We start from the raw sequence: 16,194 nt of genomic DNA, 5'->3' as shown, positions 1-16,194 counted from the left end.
TGCTTACCCGGACACAGTCTTGGTGCCGGTAAGGGATGGGGAACTCGACCCCTCGGTTAGGAACTCAGCGGTGCCGGCCTTGTGAGGGCGCACACGCAGCCACACACTTCCATATACACTCATATGCACGTATGTATACACCAACGCACACGTCCAGATGCACGCACGCCGACACGGCCACACGTGCGCTAACACAGGTCCACGTACCCAGACACAGAGCCCTCTCCCCAGTTAGGAAATACTCGGCTTCACTTGCCCCATCCCTCCATCCCTCCGGTCTATCCATTCACTCATTTCTTGGTTTCTCGGTGTGTGCCAAGATTTCGCCAAAGCCACAGACAGAAGGTGTGAGTGGTTGGGGAGGGGATGTGGAAGCGGAGGGGCAGACCTCTGCCCCAGGCGCTGGGAAGGGGGCGGGGAAGGGGCGGGCTCCGGGAGCAGGCGGGCGGGCGCTCCCGGCGCTCCAGCGTGCAGAGCGGCCGCGGCTCTCGGCAGATGCGCTCGCCCCAGCCGTGGCCTGCCGAACGCCTTTCCGCGGAGTCTCCCCGACGCCTCGAGGAGGAGGTAGTGGCCGCGCCGCGCTAGATCGGAGGCCGAGGACAGCGCCCCCGTCCGGCGCCCAGAGGTGGGTGTCCAAGCTCAGGCACGGCGACCCAGGACACCAAGTCCCTGGGGCTCCCTCCTGGTGTTGGGGCCTCGGGCGCGGGGAGAGGGTGGCTCGGGAAGGATTGGTCTCTTGGGAGCCCTTTGATGCACCGCGGACTTTAAAGGGCTTTTATGGTCCTTGCCTAGTGGAGCGTGTGCGGGGCGGCGGCCTGGCTGGAAAGGGCTGTGACCCTGTGGCTTTGAATTCCTAGGTTTGGGGGAGGGCCAGCTTTTGGCTGCTTTATTCAATACTTACTCACTTATATATGCTTTAAAAACTAAACTTAGGAATACCACCTCCCTCCCACCCCCTCTGCCAAACACACACAGAGTCGGGCTGTACAGGAAAAGCAGAGAAAAATCAAAGGTCGGTAGCCGCCTCTCCAGACCTGTGAGCCGCGGTGGATGGAGCCAGCGGTTCCAGATGGAGAGGAAGGCGCGCGTCCTGACTCCTTTGATGGTAGCGCTGGGGGCGTTTTCAGAAATCAGGAGCTTTGCAGGGAGACTGAGGCCGAGGAGGGCCGGGTTCTCAGGCAGCTGGAACCTTTTGGAATGGGGTCCGGGGAGACGCTGCAGGAGGAGGGAGAAGCCCTTCTGCGCGCGGAGGGAGGGGGAACCGGGTCCGAGCTGAGCCTGGAAGTTCGGCCTGAGGCTGGGACCCCAGCTATTAGGATCTGGTGTTTTATCCTGGATAAAGCCGGAGGGTAGGTCTCTTTGGCCCCTTTGTGGGGACCCTGTGGGGAGTCGAGGGCGCGGATCGTGGTGGTGAGCGCTGGGGCAAGTGTTCTGGCATCGCGGTGGAGGCGACGCGCCTCCCCGGATAGGAGCTAGGAGATACTGGCGGCCCTGAGAAATTCTAGAGAATCGTAGTGGAGAACAGGGGACTGAACGGAGGTCCGGGAGAGCGGGCTGTCCGGGAGCCGCGGAGGGAGGCGAGGCGGGCCGGGGAGCGGTGGGGTTAGTGGCCGGTGAGGGCGGAAGGCGAAGCGGCGGCTGCAGGCGGTGGGGAGCGAGGCGGAGGGTGGACCCGCGGGAGCGGGACCCGCAAGCTGGTTTCTGAGTTTCCCTGGACGGATGCGAGACGGCCAGCATTGGGGATCTCGCCTTGATCCGCAGAAGGGCCCGTCTGGGAGGGAAGTGACTCGTGTAGAGAGATGGTGGATTATTTCTCCAGACCGGGTTTCCCGTGTGGGGCAGTAGTGGTTTGGCAGATGTCTACCCTTCCCTGTGGCAGTTTTAGGCGCAGCACCTAAAACCACCCCCCCAACAGACACACATATTTACCTTTGAAAAGAGCACACACACACACACACACACACACACGTCTCTCTATATAGTATATCCCTCAGTCTGCAAACAACTTCTCAGAGGAAGCGCTCGTCCCTCTTATCACCCGTCACTGGCACCTGGAGGCTGAATTAGGACAAACCCACCACTCACCAGTGTAATCCCAGGGGATTTGTTTCCTTGGCTTTGTTCTAATTGAAGAGAGTTAATTTAAGCATCACACTTTTTTCTTCCTGGAAATGTTCGCAATTTAATTAAACACTCTCTTCCTGCTGGCAGCCTCCTCAACTTTGATCAATAAAATTTCAGAGTAACAGGTCTAGAAATGAGGCATATTTAGTAAGGAGTTCATTGCTTCTTTAAACATAAAGCCTTTTAAGAATTGAAACTTGCCCTAAAGCACCTCTAAACGGCTGTCCGGCCGTTTAGAGCCGGCCGGCTCTCTCCTCTCCAGTTTTGATATAGGCTCTTTGCTTAAAGGGCATCTTCTCCTTTGAGTGGGCACACCATGGGTCTTGTAGGCCCTGCAGTTATTTTGAGCTGCACCAATAAAATTAGTCATGAGCCAGAAGAAACGAAAGTAATACACACCTTGGTTCTCCAGATCCCTTACCTAACAGACTGGGCAGTTAAGTGTTAAGATGCTTCTCTGGCAGTGGCGTTCATTTTCAACTTCTTTCTGGGATGCCAAGATGCTAGTGTGAGACTGGGTTTTGAGATGGGACAAACATTTTGAAATACCCATTATCTCATAGTTCTGGCATGACAGTTGAAACAGCTTCCTGCCTGCGGAGTTGAGGGTAGTGTTGTCAGAATTTATTTCACTTTCGTAAGTGGCTCACTAGCTCAGGATCTCTGGCTGATAAAGTGGAAGAAGTTGTCTTAATTTAGTTGTCAAGTGAGGGGAAAATGATCCACTGGTTGTTTTATTTCTAAACCTTTCAGTATTTTAATATAGAAATTGCATATTAACTGTTGCTTTTAAAATGCTAACACCCTGGACTTTCTAATTAATTATTATAATTATTGGCTAGATTCTGCTGTCTTTATAGAGTTGGTGGACTCTTAAAACACCCATGTCCTAGATTTCTATCAAGGTTGTCATCACAAGTCTCTACATATTAGGAAAATGAGAAATGTTTCAAATAAAAATGCAATTGAATTTGGACGGAGGTTGTGCTGAGGGATTTTAATGATTAAAACAGGAGCATGTTGAAAATTGACTTCTGAAAACCAGTTTCATTTTTTAATTTTATACATGTCTCAGCACTGGTATGATCTCTCATGAATTAGCCTCTGGAATGGCTGTCCCTTGATACTGAGTCACCATTTGCTTAGATTATTGGTCAGGCATCCTGTGTAAGCTATTGGAAATTTCAAGTAATTGATGAATATACTTACCAGGTTTAACAATGTTAGTAAGTTTTGCTAGAAGATTGCATCATTTTTTTGGTACTGTGCAAACTTGACACCCGGAGACAGATTTGCTGTGATGCTAAAAAAGCTTAAGCTTCAGGGCCCTGCACTAGCACCAGCCTCATCCAGGAGCAGCACATTGGGTGGCTTGGGCCTGAGGGAGACAGTGCGTCCATGAGCCATCACGGGGGGTGGGGGGGGGGGTGGGGGGAGGGGGAGGGGGAGGGAGAAATATCTTTGTTAGATAATCACCTTCTAAGGATATATGACTGCTGTTAAGTTTTGGACATATGCCCTTCAAACACATTTTCCAGGAATATATTATTATAGAAAAGTTGAAATCACCTCTGCTGTAACAGGAACATCCACTACAGGTTTCCCCCACTTTCTGAAAGTTCACATTATTGCCCCTTAGCTTTTACTCAAGATCTACATTTCGCTAACCAAAAGAAATCCAAAAAAGATTTTCACTTCTATGAAAAAGCTGTTATCGAACTAATGTAGTCTTTCGTAAAACTGAAGTGCCTGCTGTAACATGAAGCGGGAATACTCTTTGCTTCATGCCAGTTCAGCTTACCAAGGGTTTCGTAGGAGTGGTCCACTTTCAGATAGTGGGACAAACCTGTATTTGGCTCAAAAAGAAAATTGTACAGTATGTTTGTGTGATTTAAGTAGGACTTGATTAATTAGAATACTTAAGAAATGGAGTGCTCTAATAATTTCAGTAACTTAACATTAAACATTTATTTCAACTGTTGTTGATGAAGATGTTTCTAAGATGTAATAAATGACTACCCCGCCTTGACTACTTCTTGCCTTAGTGAGTTTACCGTGGTGAATGTACTGTTGTCCTTCCATTGACCGTTCAGGATTTTGTAGTCTCAGTGTGATGTTAGCGTAGATACAGATTATAATTTTTAGAAGTGTAGAAGTGTAATCGCCAAACCTAGTCCAGTACAGACTCTGGAGGCTGGCTTTTGAGAAAACTAAAATCCCGATATAAATGTTATTTCTGTTCTTTGCCCCAGTCTCTGAAAGATGAAAGATGAGCGCCAGAAAAATGAGTTAATCAAGACCTTGCCTTCTTTCCTGCAACTGGAAAAGGTACCCTTTGGAGGTAGAATGCTGAGGGTTTCCTTATTCAGGAAGAGGATAGGGATGGGGATGAAATGATAGAGCTTCCCTCAAGTGGGTTTGTTTGTTTGTCTTGGGAGGATATATGTCCGAGTTGAGGGAGTCATGGTGTGAATGCCAAGGAAGGAGAGAGAGCTGTAGAACTTGGTGGGGGTGACACTGTCCTCTGAAGCCCCCTTTTCAGGGACTTTGTGGTCGGTTGGATGCTTGATTGGAGCAGATGGGGTGAGCAGAGCCAAATACACAGATACTATAACTAATGCCCCAGGTATCCAGAGCCATGGCAGGGCCCAAACTCATTAGTGTGTTGGCCAAATTCTCTATAAGATCTACAGCATGTCACATAAACTGAGTCTTAGTTTCTTCATCTATAAAAAATGGGATACAGAGATTAGCGTGGCCCCTGCACAAGGATGACATGCAAATTCATGAAGTGTTCCATATTTTTTATACACACTACTATATATAAAATAGATAACTAATAGGGACCTACTGTATATCACAGGGAACTCTACTCAATACTCTGCAATGACCTATATGGGAAAAGAATGTAAAAAAGTGGATATATGTATATGTATAGCTGATTCACTTTGCTGTACAGCAGAAACTAATGCAGCACTTTAAATCAACTATACTCCAATAAAAATTTTTTTAAAACAATAAATAAATAAATAAATAAAAATTAAAAATGGGGATACCAAAACTTACCTACTTCAAAACTTAAATGAGATAGGTATGGAAGCACCTTGAACATGTATTCTTCCCCAAATTGTTTGTTTTCTTAAATTAACGAACATCTTTCATCTTTATGGCAGATGCAAATAAGTAAACAGTTTTTAAAGTTAATTTTTAAAAATTCCAGCAATTGTGTGGCACATCAATTGTTCATCCTTTACATCAGATCAGATCCAGAAGTTTTGGGCACAGAGGTTCTCCAGGCCTGACCTCCACGCCCACCCCACAGCCCCCTTTTGACTTGGGGAACCTGGCTGACATCCTTCTCTTCCCCTTACCCCAGAACACTTGCACTGTTGTATCAAGGCTTCTTCCAGTCTTCTTTACTTGCTCTCTCCTGATGCTTCGAGTAGGTCAGAAATTGCTTCTCAATCGGAAAATGGACCCAAATTTTCAGGACCCTAATCCTGGGCTTTAAGCTCACTCAGTGACCGGCAGTAGGATGGGGGGGTCACTGGGATTCCCCTTCACGAACTACTGCAAGCTTCTTTGCCAGCTTTCATGAGTTTACTCTGTCATAAGGCAGGAACATGGATGAATGTATTAAGTAAAGATTTGCCATGAGGGTTAAAATAAAAAAGGTTTTCAGAAGAGCCTGAGAAGCGTAGTGAATTCAGTCCTTTTTGTCTTATCATGGAACTTCTCACAGATTTGCAGTAGAGTTGGCTGCTTGGATGGATGATTATGTAGCAGCCAGGTGAGGTGGGCACACCAGAAGCATTATCTTGAGTTAATTCTTAAGTGCTACAAATCATTCTTTTTAACAAACACATACAGAAGGTAACCTCCACCCTTGGTCCAAACCTGGCCACCAAATTCATGGTGCCACCGCTGGATTACGGTGAGCCGGTACGTTTAAGGAAGTGAGTCGGTTAGAAAAAGCAGTTGGGGATTCACAAACAGCATGACTGAAAAAGCAGAACACTGTAGCACCTAACCCAGTTTGTGATGCCCCTGTGAAGTTTTCTTTTTAATCACTGTCTGCTGGAGGGAAGTCCCCGCTCAGAACACTTCCGGAGGGGGAACTGTCCAACTCAGGGCCGGTGACTCTCCAGTGTCTGTACTCTGTTTAAGGGCCTCAGCCCTGCATGAAGACCCGATTTCCTGGGAATTGGCCTGTTCACTTGAGCAGCATATCTGGACATGTGATGCATCACCCCAGTGTCCATAGAGGGGCAGACAGTGTCCATATGGTACAGACTGTCGGCATCACCCACGTGGGAGGAGCCTGGATACTGCCTTTTAAACTGGTTTTGCTGGTGATGCCAAGACCAGGTGATGGTGGCAGTCCTGGTGCTCTGTCAACAGGTCTGTGAATTCTACTTGCACGGTCTGCCCTGTGGAGCACCCAGAGTCCTTATCTGCTACGTATGATTGGCGAGCCGTTGAGTCAGTGTATATCAGTGGCGGTCCAGAACTATTAACCTCTCTTTGAACTACACAAGGGTGTTTTTTCTTGCTCTGCGTATGCTTTAGCGAGGAAGCCTTGCAAAGGATTATTACTGTGCAGAGCAAGGATAAACAGTGATGCTAGAGCAGTTTTTCCTGGGTTGTCAAAGGGTGCTGGACTGGACGTTACCCCACAGGCCTTAGAGCGCCCTGGGTTGGTGAGGTTTAGAGGAGAATTTTGCCAGACCTTCCAGGGTTATTGTCTTTTGTCGGTTAGAAGGAAGAGTGTGTGCGTGGAACTGGTACCCGCACCACTCCAGGTTCTGTGAAGAGAGAGGGGTTCCTTAGGTGGCCATCCCGGCCATCCGCATGGCTTTTCCCAGGGTGTTTGTGATGATTCTGTGGGCCTTGGACTGAGCTAGCGCTTCCTGCAGCAGAGACCAGCCCTGCAGACTCTGGGGGAAGTCCCGACCCTCAGATGCCTTTCTTCCCACCCAGCCTGACCAGCCTCGAATGCAGAGCTCTGCCAGGGCCGCCTGAGCCCCGCACCTGGGTGAAGGTGGAGGAAGGCCAAACCACACTTTCCTGTAGGCGATTAACTGCCGGCTTGCTGCCCCTCTCCCAGTGCAGCTGACTGTCTCGACTTCTATTCTCATGACGACATTTGCACAGTGGAATCATGCAGAAACTTACTTTGTTTGGAGCAGTGCCTCACATACATTTTTTCGGATACAGCCTACAAATGGAGAAAGACACCATTGTTGAGCAGTTTTCGTCGGGGGGTGGGGATGGGGAGAGAGTGATTTTCCCAAAGGAATACATCTTACGTAATATTCTAGAAAAATCAAGTACTACACAACCCTGAATTCAAAAGCTCTCTCTGTATGTGTGTTAAAATCAAGGTCTATGTGTCATGTGCTGTGTGATCCCAAGGCTATATTTAGCCTGGCAAATTAGTATTTTTGCATTAGAACATTTTATCCTTGCAAGGGATAGCAAGGATTCTCCCCGGACACAATTCCAGATGAGTAGAATTCATTCATTTGGGGAGGAATATGAAGAAACTGTTTTGGAAATTGAGATCCGACCCAAAGCCCTTGCGATTATTCCTGTTTGAGATCATTTTTCCTTTTGAGAAAAGTTTAAATCAGTGTTAAATGCAGCATGGAGGTGGACCCGGAGAGTGGGAAGCATTGCTTTTGCATGAAATCACAATGTGTACATTGTTTTAAAATATTCTTTTCATCATATGCTTCATTACCAAAACAATTCACAGACTCCAAAGGATGACAGATGTTATGGTGTAAGCAACAGAGAGAGTATAAACTAGAAGAAAGGAAAGGGAAGAAATCCCTCCTTCTCCAACCACCACTCAGAATGGAATTGAGTTTTTTTCTTCTAGGGAATTTCCTGTAATCCTCAGGGATGGCTTGACCTTGAGGTTTCTAGGCTTGGTGCTGGGAGGAGCTAAGAGGAAAAGGGGAGGGAATTAACATTTTCTGAGTGCCAGACACCAAACTGGTTGCTTTATCTTCAGTGTCTTACCTAATGCTCGCAATCACCACCATTTTTCAGATGAGGATGCTGAGGCGCTGGGAGGTTGCCAGGTAACCAGCCAAGCTGTGCGACGCCAGCCAGTTTTCTTACGCAGTTTTCCCTCTTGTTACTAAACCAGCGCTAAAGGGCCCTGGTGCTGAGAGTGTGGTCTGAGGGCCTGCGACATTAGCATCACCATCACCCAGGGGCTTTGTTGAAACTAGAGAATCCTGAGCCCCATTCCAGACCTGCTGAGTCGGAATCTGCGTTTGTAACAAAATCCCTAGGGACTTGTATGCACAGTATGGTGTGAGAAGCTCTACTACCCCGGACTTGGAGGGCGAAGTTCTGGCAGATACCACGGAGGAAACTAGCCAAACCTCAGGACTGCGAGATCGGCAGACTGACTTGAGGGATTGGTCTACCTGGGAGGGGGGATGGGTACAACTATCAATAGACTCTAGCAGGATGCAGCTGAGCATCTTAAAATGCACAGGATGCCCCCCTTCCCTCGCAACAAAGAATTATCTTGCCCCGAATGTCCACAGTGCTGATGCTGAGAAACCCCGATCTAGTCGTCCATATCTGGAATTCACATCCTGTAGATATGTTTCCATAGCTTTGGATGCGTGCAGCTCTCTAGCAAGTGTAACTTAGATGATACTGATTGCATTTTGCTATGCAAATATGATTCTCTTTACTGGGACTTGAAAAGAGTAAAAGAGCTGAAATTGCAGCATGATAGATTTCCATTAGGGTTATGAGAGTGTCTGGCTCTGGTACCCAGGGTGTTGCAGAAATGTTTCTGAGCGTGTACTGAGTGCCCCCCACTGGGGGTCATTCCTCCCCCCTCACCTTCCCCCCACAACCCCCCGGTCCAGTCCTGCCTGGCAACAATACCTTTTGTTTGTTTTACTCCCCAAATTTGCCCAGGCCTCTGTCCTATTTCTCAGCCTCCAAGAAAGCTGTGTTGGGTCAGCTGTGATACCTGGAGGCTGGGGGAAGAAAGGGAATAAACGCAAGACTGGTGAAGGGAAGCAAAGCCTCTTTCCTACCACCTTGCCTCCCTGCCTGCCCCTGGGATCTACTCATCTCCCCCTTTTCTCACTCAGCTCCTCTAATTCCAGCACCTCCACTGACAAACACCTCTCCTCTCTCCCTGCCCCTTCTCTCTCTCTCTCTCTCTCTAGATTCTGGCCCAGAACATCTGGAACTCTCTCCCCTCCATCCCCTCTGCCTCCTTCCCTCCTTTTCTCTCTGTCTTCCGTTTGTGAGCTGAAAATCAACCTGAATCACGACTGGGAAGTGAAACCAGGATGTCCAGTGTATATTAAGGGAGGGAAAAGTTTTGAACTGAAATTCTATCCGATAAAGAACCCTTGTCATTTATCTCCTTCAGAATGGCTGCAAACACCTCTACCTACTTTCTTGTTCTACTCTGATTAAAACTTGCTTTTTCTCGAGCTCTCGAGTTGGAAAACAGAATTCTTTCTTGGTTCTAGTGTGTTTTCCAGCTTTCTTTCACTGTTGATATTATAACGATCATTTTCCTATACTTTTAAATGAACATTGTCATTGAAGTAGATTGTTCTCAACAAGTTTTGGATTTATCACCGAGGCATCCCAAGGAGAAGAAAATCTCTTCGCAACTTCTGTGTACCTTCTTTTCATAACTCTCATGATCCTTTGCATATGAAAGGGGACGCCTTGGAGAGTGACGGCAAGCTACACAGAACGTCCAGCTCCAGCATTTGGAGCCAGAGGCCAGGGCAGATGAAGCTGGAGTGCTGGGCTTCTGGCCAGAGTGGAATGAATCTTCCCAGCACTGGGAAGCCTGTGTTTTTCCAGCAGACCAGCTGATCTGCTCCAGAGGGCTTTAAATTGGGCAATGGGGAGTTCTGGGGAATAGTGGAAATCAGAGAACAGGAGATCAATTGCTATGGAGGATTATTGGTTATGTCACAAAAAGGGGGAGATTTGACATCTGGTAACTGATTCCTAGTAATTGTTTTGAGAAAATAGTTGGGAAATCAGTATTAGAAACAATTTTGTCTTTAATATCAGTCCTAAAGGTGTATAAATGAGAGGAAGAGGACTTCCCTGGTGGTCCAGTGGTTAAAACTCTGCACTTCCACTGCAGGGGGCGCAGGTTCAATCCCTGGTCAGGGAACTAAGATCCCACATGCCTCGCAGTGCGGCCAAAATAAATAAATAAATAAATAAATGAGAGGAAGAAAAGCTTAGAGGACTTTGTCCCCGGAGGTACCCCTCCTGTCTTCAGCCCACACCCTCTAAGTGTGTTGTCACATCTCATGAACGCCTCAAGGGTCCTCTTGGGCTTGATAATGTATGCCGTCTTTTGAAAGATCCACTAAATTCTTTTGGTCACAAATTATGCCTTTCAAAATTGGCCTGGAAGAATGCTAGTAAGAATCATTACACAACTGACTACTGCAAATCCTTGGACACATGCAGAGTAACAATTACTGGGGCTTTATGAAGAATGGCTCCAAACCAAGGGCAGAGTTTACATGAACAGAGGAAGACATAATTCAATATGCGTACAATTGAATAAAACCTTGAACCTTTAACATGGACCCATTTTCATACACAAATTGGGAAGAAGCTTCTTTCAAAAGAGCGTAATTTTGAAAAAGCTCAGATTTTCATATTTCTTCAGTGAGTTGAATCTTCCATAAGTGCAGATACTGGGAGATTAAAGGGGATTTAAGATGCTTCTGATAATGAATATTTATTGAAAATCAGGCCCTCTTCCAAGTGCCACATATGTATTGCCATCTTTAACCCTCATAACGTCCTCCTTTTGGGAAGATACCAGTATTATAAATTTTTGTTACAGATGAAAAAACTGAGCACAGTGGTTTAAGACAAGGGCATATATCTAGTGGCACAGTCAGAATTTGAATCCTTGTAGTCTGGCTTTTATACACAGTCTCTTAATCTTTACCATCCTTATTCTGCCTTCTTTGTACTTAAGACAAACTAAACTTGCCCTCTCCTACTGCGGTTGAGGGTATGAATCTCAGTCCATAAGCAAAGGCTTGCAAAAAACATAGCATTTTATAACTTACGTAAATTAACTTAATTTTGTCTCCAAGCCTTCCATCTGTCCAGCTAACAGAAAATTTAACCTCAGTTATTTTGGGAAAACGCCCACCTTATGATTGCATCCAAGGTCTAAGGTTTTAGGAAAAGGGCCATCTAGACACGTCTCGACACCGGTTTTAGTTGTGATTTCCAGTCACGTGTCTATATTGCTTTGACTGTTTCTGTCCACATGGGCAAGTTTGAGGCTCTCGGCTGTTCCACACAGGCGTGGGATGGAGCCCGGGAATCCTTGGCAAATCTGGGAACCTGGAGCCTGGAGTCTCTCCTCTCTGAAGTCTTGCCAGCTCTACTAGGAGCTTCCAGGGAACAGAGTAGAACACCCAGAGGTAGAGGATGGAAGGACGCTTTCTAGAATGCCTTGCATAATCTTGTCTATAGCTTAGATTTTTACAAAAGCTAGGAAGAAACTTGACTCCTTGACACCAGATCTCCAAACAAGCATCCTGCTGGCTGCCTGCCTGCCTAAGGGGGAGGAAGGAGGAGAGAACGTAAAAGGAGAAGACATTTTTAAGATCTCAGAAATATTCATGGACTAGACTGGTGGTTGCCAGGGGCTAGGGGGAGGGAGGAATGGAGAGTTAGTGTTAAATGGGTACAGTTTCAGTTTTGCAAAATGAAAAGAGTTCTCTGGATGGGTGGTGGTGATGGTAGCAGAACAATGTGAGTATACTTAATGCCCCTGAACTGTACACTTGAAAATGGTTAAAATGCTGAATTTTATGTTTGTATATTTTACCACGATAAAGCATAGTCGTCCACACAGAAATTTTATTTCATTTGTACCAATTTTGACTTTTATTAAAGACAGTCAAAAGGTAAATCCAAATGACAGAAATAGAAAATAAACATCACCATCAAAAAAAAAAAAAAGTTCATGAAAAACTATCTTTTGAAAGCTAAAGGAGAGCAGTAGATTTGAATCCTCCATTGGTGGGTGTGTTCACTTCCTTCAGGGGAAGCGCTGGTCTTGTCTGACCTCTGAACCCAGCCTTGGTCTTGAAGACGGTGGACCCCGAACACCCAATGGTAAAGTGGCCTCAGAAAGTGTTCGAGGTCCAAGTGGTCCATTGCCTTGAAGAACACTCAGCGAGATGGGCCTGCGTGGTTCATGGTACCCTCACTGGAGGCCACAGGACTGATTCGAAGAGGAGAACATGTGTTGAGCTGTCTTTTCCTACTGTCTAGGCTACTCTCTGGCCCTGGGATGAGGGCAGCTCCATAATTACCACACCTCTGTCATCAAAGGAATCCCGAGTTGTCACATTTCTCAGTATTGTTTCCCTTGCAAATTAATTCTGGTTTGTCATATTTCCAAGGTGGAAACTACCTCTCCTCGCTTTTTTTTCCCCACTGTAGCTCCATGATAAGGGAAATGATGGATGTCTGGACTTGTCTTCTGGCATCCAGGGCACTGCATATCTGGGCCCTGCAGGGGCCCAACCTCTGAAACAGGAAGAGGTGCCTGTCGAGGTCTCAAAGACACACTTTCTTAGAGTTTGCTGTCTTCTCATGCTTCCCCGGCTGTCAGAAAGGGCATGAGAGTGACCTGGGGGTTGCGAGGCTGTGGAAACACAGTGGGGGCAGCCCTGGATGGCTCTTCCCCTCTGTGGGCTTCGGTGTCACCCCAGCAGGGTGACTTCCAGGTAGAGGGCCAGCTCCCTGACACCCATGACGGCAGGACCCCTTCTGCCTGCCGGCCCTGACAAGCATGCTGGGACATTTCTGTGATGGCACTGCTAGTTCTTCCCCTTGCTTGCTTGTTTTTCATTTTAATTGTGGTAAAATACACATAACATAAAATTGACCATCTTGACCATTTTCAGTTACGTTAAGTACATTCACATTGTTGTGATACCATCACCATCCATCTGTCCACGGGACTTTTCATCTTGCAAAATTGAAACCCTTTACCCATTAAATACCAACTCCCCCTTCCCCTCTCCCCTTCTAGCCCCTGGTAACCACCGTCTACTTCCGTCTCTCTTAGTTTGGCTACTCTAGGTAACTCATCTAAGTGGAATTACATAGTATCTCTCCTTTTGTGACTGGCTATTTCACTTAGCATAATGTCCTCAAGGTTTCCCCATGTTTTAGCTGCTGTTAGAATTTCCATCTTTTTTAATATTGGTGAATTATATTCCAGAGTATGTCTATACCATATTTTGTTTATCCATCATCCATCGATGGACACTTGGGCTGTTTCCACCATTTGTCCCACCCTTGTTGTTGAGAGGCATGATCCATCTGTGAAGTCCTCCAGAGATGAAAAGAATTCCCCAGTCCCTACTTTCAAGGAGTTCACTTCTCTAGCAAGTGCCAAAGTACTAATACAGGAAAAACTAAATCACAGTAAATCATCGTATATTATGAGACATCTGTCAGGACATGTCACAGGAGGATGTGGATTTGCAAAATGCATGGCTTAGAGAGAGTACACTCTATAGTGTGGATTCCAGAGGTAGGTAGCCCGAGCCCCAATCCTGGCTTTGTCTTTAGTATCCATGTCACTTTGGGGAATTATTGAATCTTTCTAAGCTTCAGTTTCCTTCAGTCTGTAGAATGGGGATAATAGTACTTTCCCCATAGAGTTGTTGGGAGGATTAAATGAGAAAACATTGATAAAGAGTTTAACAGAGAGCCTGGCATGTGGTTAGCATTCAAGACTAACATACAGAGGAAGCAACCTATTACCCACTAAATGCCAGTCAGTTCTTTTTTAATATATTGTTCTTGTTCTCTTAATCTGACTATAAACATTGGTATCTGCATTTGCCACAATTTCACAAATATCTGTGGTTCCTATTCTGTCTTTCCTCTTCATCTCCCTTTAAGATTATGGTAGTTTGCATGGTAATCGATTTTGGAGATTCTCAGATTATTCAGTAAGAATAAGCTGTTTTTATCAGATAATTGATAATAAAAGTGAATATGGCCTGGCTTTCTTATCCATGGGAGGATATAAAATGAGGAAGGGAATGACCGTTAGTAGATAACCTTTATCTAACTGACGAGGGAATTAGCTTTCCCTAACTCTGGGCCCCTTAGGGAGAGGGGGAGGCTGGGTTCCATCTCTCGGTAACATAGGTCTGATAACATTGCCTATGTAGATAGTGCTATTGTGGCTGTTCTCTCAATTAAAAATATCATATTTAGATTACTTTAATCTCAAAGATGGAAAGACTCTCATTTTTTCTAGTAATGCTTAAGAAAACTTTTAAAAATTAAATTGATAGTTTTGCTGAATGAAATATTTTTCTATTCAAGGGTGCCCTAAGGCATTCTAGAATGTAGGTCTAAGGCACATCATCTGGCTGGTGCATTACTTTATTCTATTCCTGTTTGTCTGCTTGGTATTTCCTACCCAGGAGTCCACCGACTTCAAGGCAATTGAATCCATTATTACCCAGGAGAAAAAAAGTCTGAGTCTCCCTTGCCCCAACAATAGATTTCTCTCTAAAAATATATATATAATAATAATAATAAAGGCATTTGAGAGGAGTGGGTGCAAACACAGGAATCTCCTCCTCCACCCTAGCTGTTGCTAAGCTATAAGCTAATATTGTGAGAGAGAAAAAATATCAAGGTCTCAACTTTCCTTTCCACACCGCTTTGTATTTTTTAGTAGTATTAACGAAGGTTTCCCCCCAAATGCTGGTTAAAGCTGAATGGTTTGTCCTTTAGTTTGTAGACTAGGGAGCTTTGCTTAGATTAACTCAAGGTGCCCAGGCTTCTTCCACTCCTCTTGGAGTTCTTTTTTTATACCTTCCCTATTATTCTGGTGGTATCTTTCAATCAGCTTTTCTGATCAAGTACTTATGGTGACGATTACTCAGTCTGCTGGGGTGGGTAAAGGAATGTTGTGGTGCCTTTAAATATATTTGTCTATTTGTCATCAAAAGTGAAAACCAAACTTGGAGATTTCTTTTCTCTATTTAAATTTGGAGACTTTTCTTTTTGCCAAAATCTCTGGAGAATGATAAGGTAGCAGTGGTTGAAATACTTCTGCGGCTTTTAGCAGGGGAGGATTTAGCAAGTGAGAGTTTCCCAGATTGGGTTTAGATTCATATTTGTTTATGTTCCAAACTTTTTTTTTTTTCTGTAATACCACAATTTTGAGTATCAGCAGAATGTGGGGCAGATAGTATTTCATGGAATGTGTGTAATCCTTTGGGGTCGTATATTTTACTCAAATAAACTTTCATGACGGGTTGGTTAAATAGGACAAAGTCTCCAGCAGACTTCACTTGACTATTTTTGTTCTTTTCCTGTTTTCCTGATCAGACTTCTGTCCAACCCCCTTTAAAGAGGGCAGCTGAGTAGCGTGAAAATAAGGGTTTTAGGTGGTGGTGCAGTTAAGTTACTGAGGGGTGTTGTGGGTTTGGTCTCACTTGACACTAATAGTGAAGCGCTATGGGAACCCCCCACTCCATCTGCTCCAGTGGTGGGTCTGGGGAGCTCTCCAGTGATGGAGAGTAACTCCTCTCTTGGTTTTCTCACTTCTGGGTACCAGAAATAATTAGCCCTTGGTTGGCAGAGTGTAGAACTGCCCACCAAGGAGGGATCTTACAGTACAGAAACAAGAGCATAATGTAGGAAGGAAGTTGACATTTTTCAGGGTCAGCTCCAGCTAATTTGCAAAATGTTGTATTTTCGAAAGCCATCAAGTAATCCACAGACTCATCAAATCAAAGGGCTAGGTTGTAGGGAAAGAATCCTGTAGAACTGGGGAGTCCAGAATGACTTGATCAAGTTATTCTACCTCCCAAAGCCTTGGTTTTGTAAATTGCAAAATGGGCTAATAATACCTATGATTAGTTGTTGCTGTGCAGTAACCAATCCAGAGTGGCTGGTATATTTTCAATAATATATATATATATATTTTTTAATTAATTTCTTTATTTATTTTTGGCTGCACTGGGTCTT

The 16,194-nt window shown here is 45.4% G+C and overlaps 1 protein-coding gene and 1 pseudogene across 7 annotated transcripts in view; both read left to right on the top strand.

Annotated features, from left to right (window-relative positions):
- PALM2AKAP2 (PALM2 and AKAP2 fusion) overlaps window positions 1-16,194 on the top strand; it is a 489,254-nt gene that overhangs the window by 380,761 nt on the left and 92,299 nt on the right. Inside the window, exon 1 of one of the 7 annotated variants that reach the window (XM_068553891.1) lies at window positions 470-625. The exons of the other annotated variants lie outside the window; for them this stretch is intronic. The gene's annotated coding sequence lies outside the window, so the exon portion shown is untranslated. Of the gene's footprint in view, window positions 1-469; window positions 626-16,194 lie in introns of those variants that run through there. 7 annotated transcript variants of the gene reach the window in all.
- On the top strand, window positions 4,833-4,930 carry LOC137771036 (U6 spliceosomal RNA; annotated as a pseudogene).

Source organism: Eschrichtius robustus, chromosome 10 (genome assembly GCF_028021215.1).
Source record: "Eschrichtius robustus isolate mEscRob2 chromosome 10, mEscRob2.pri, whole genome shotgun sequence".
NCBI lineage: Eukaryota > Metazoa > Chordata > Mammalia > Artiodactyla > Eschrichtiidae > Eschrichtius > Eschrichtius robustus.
The sequence above is the reverse complement of the archived record's forward strand: the minus strand, read 5'-3'. Positions and strand labels throughout refer to the sequence as shown.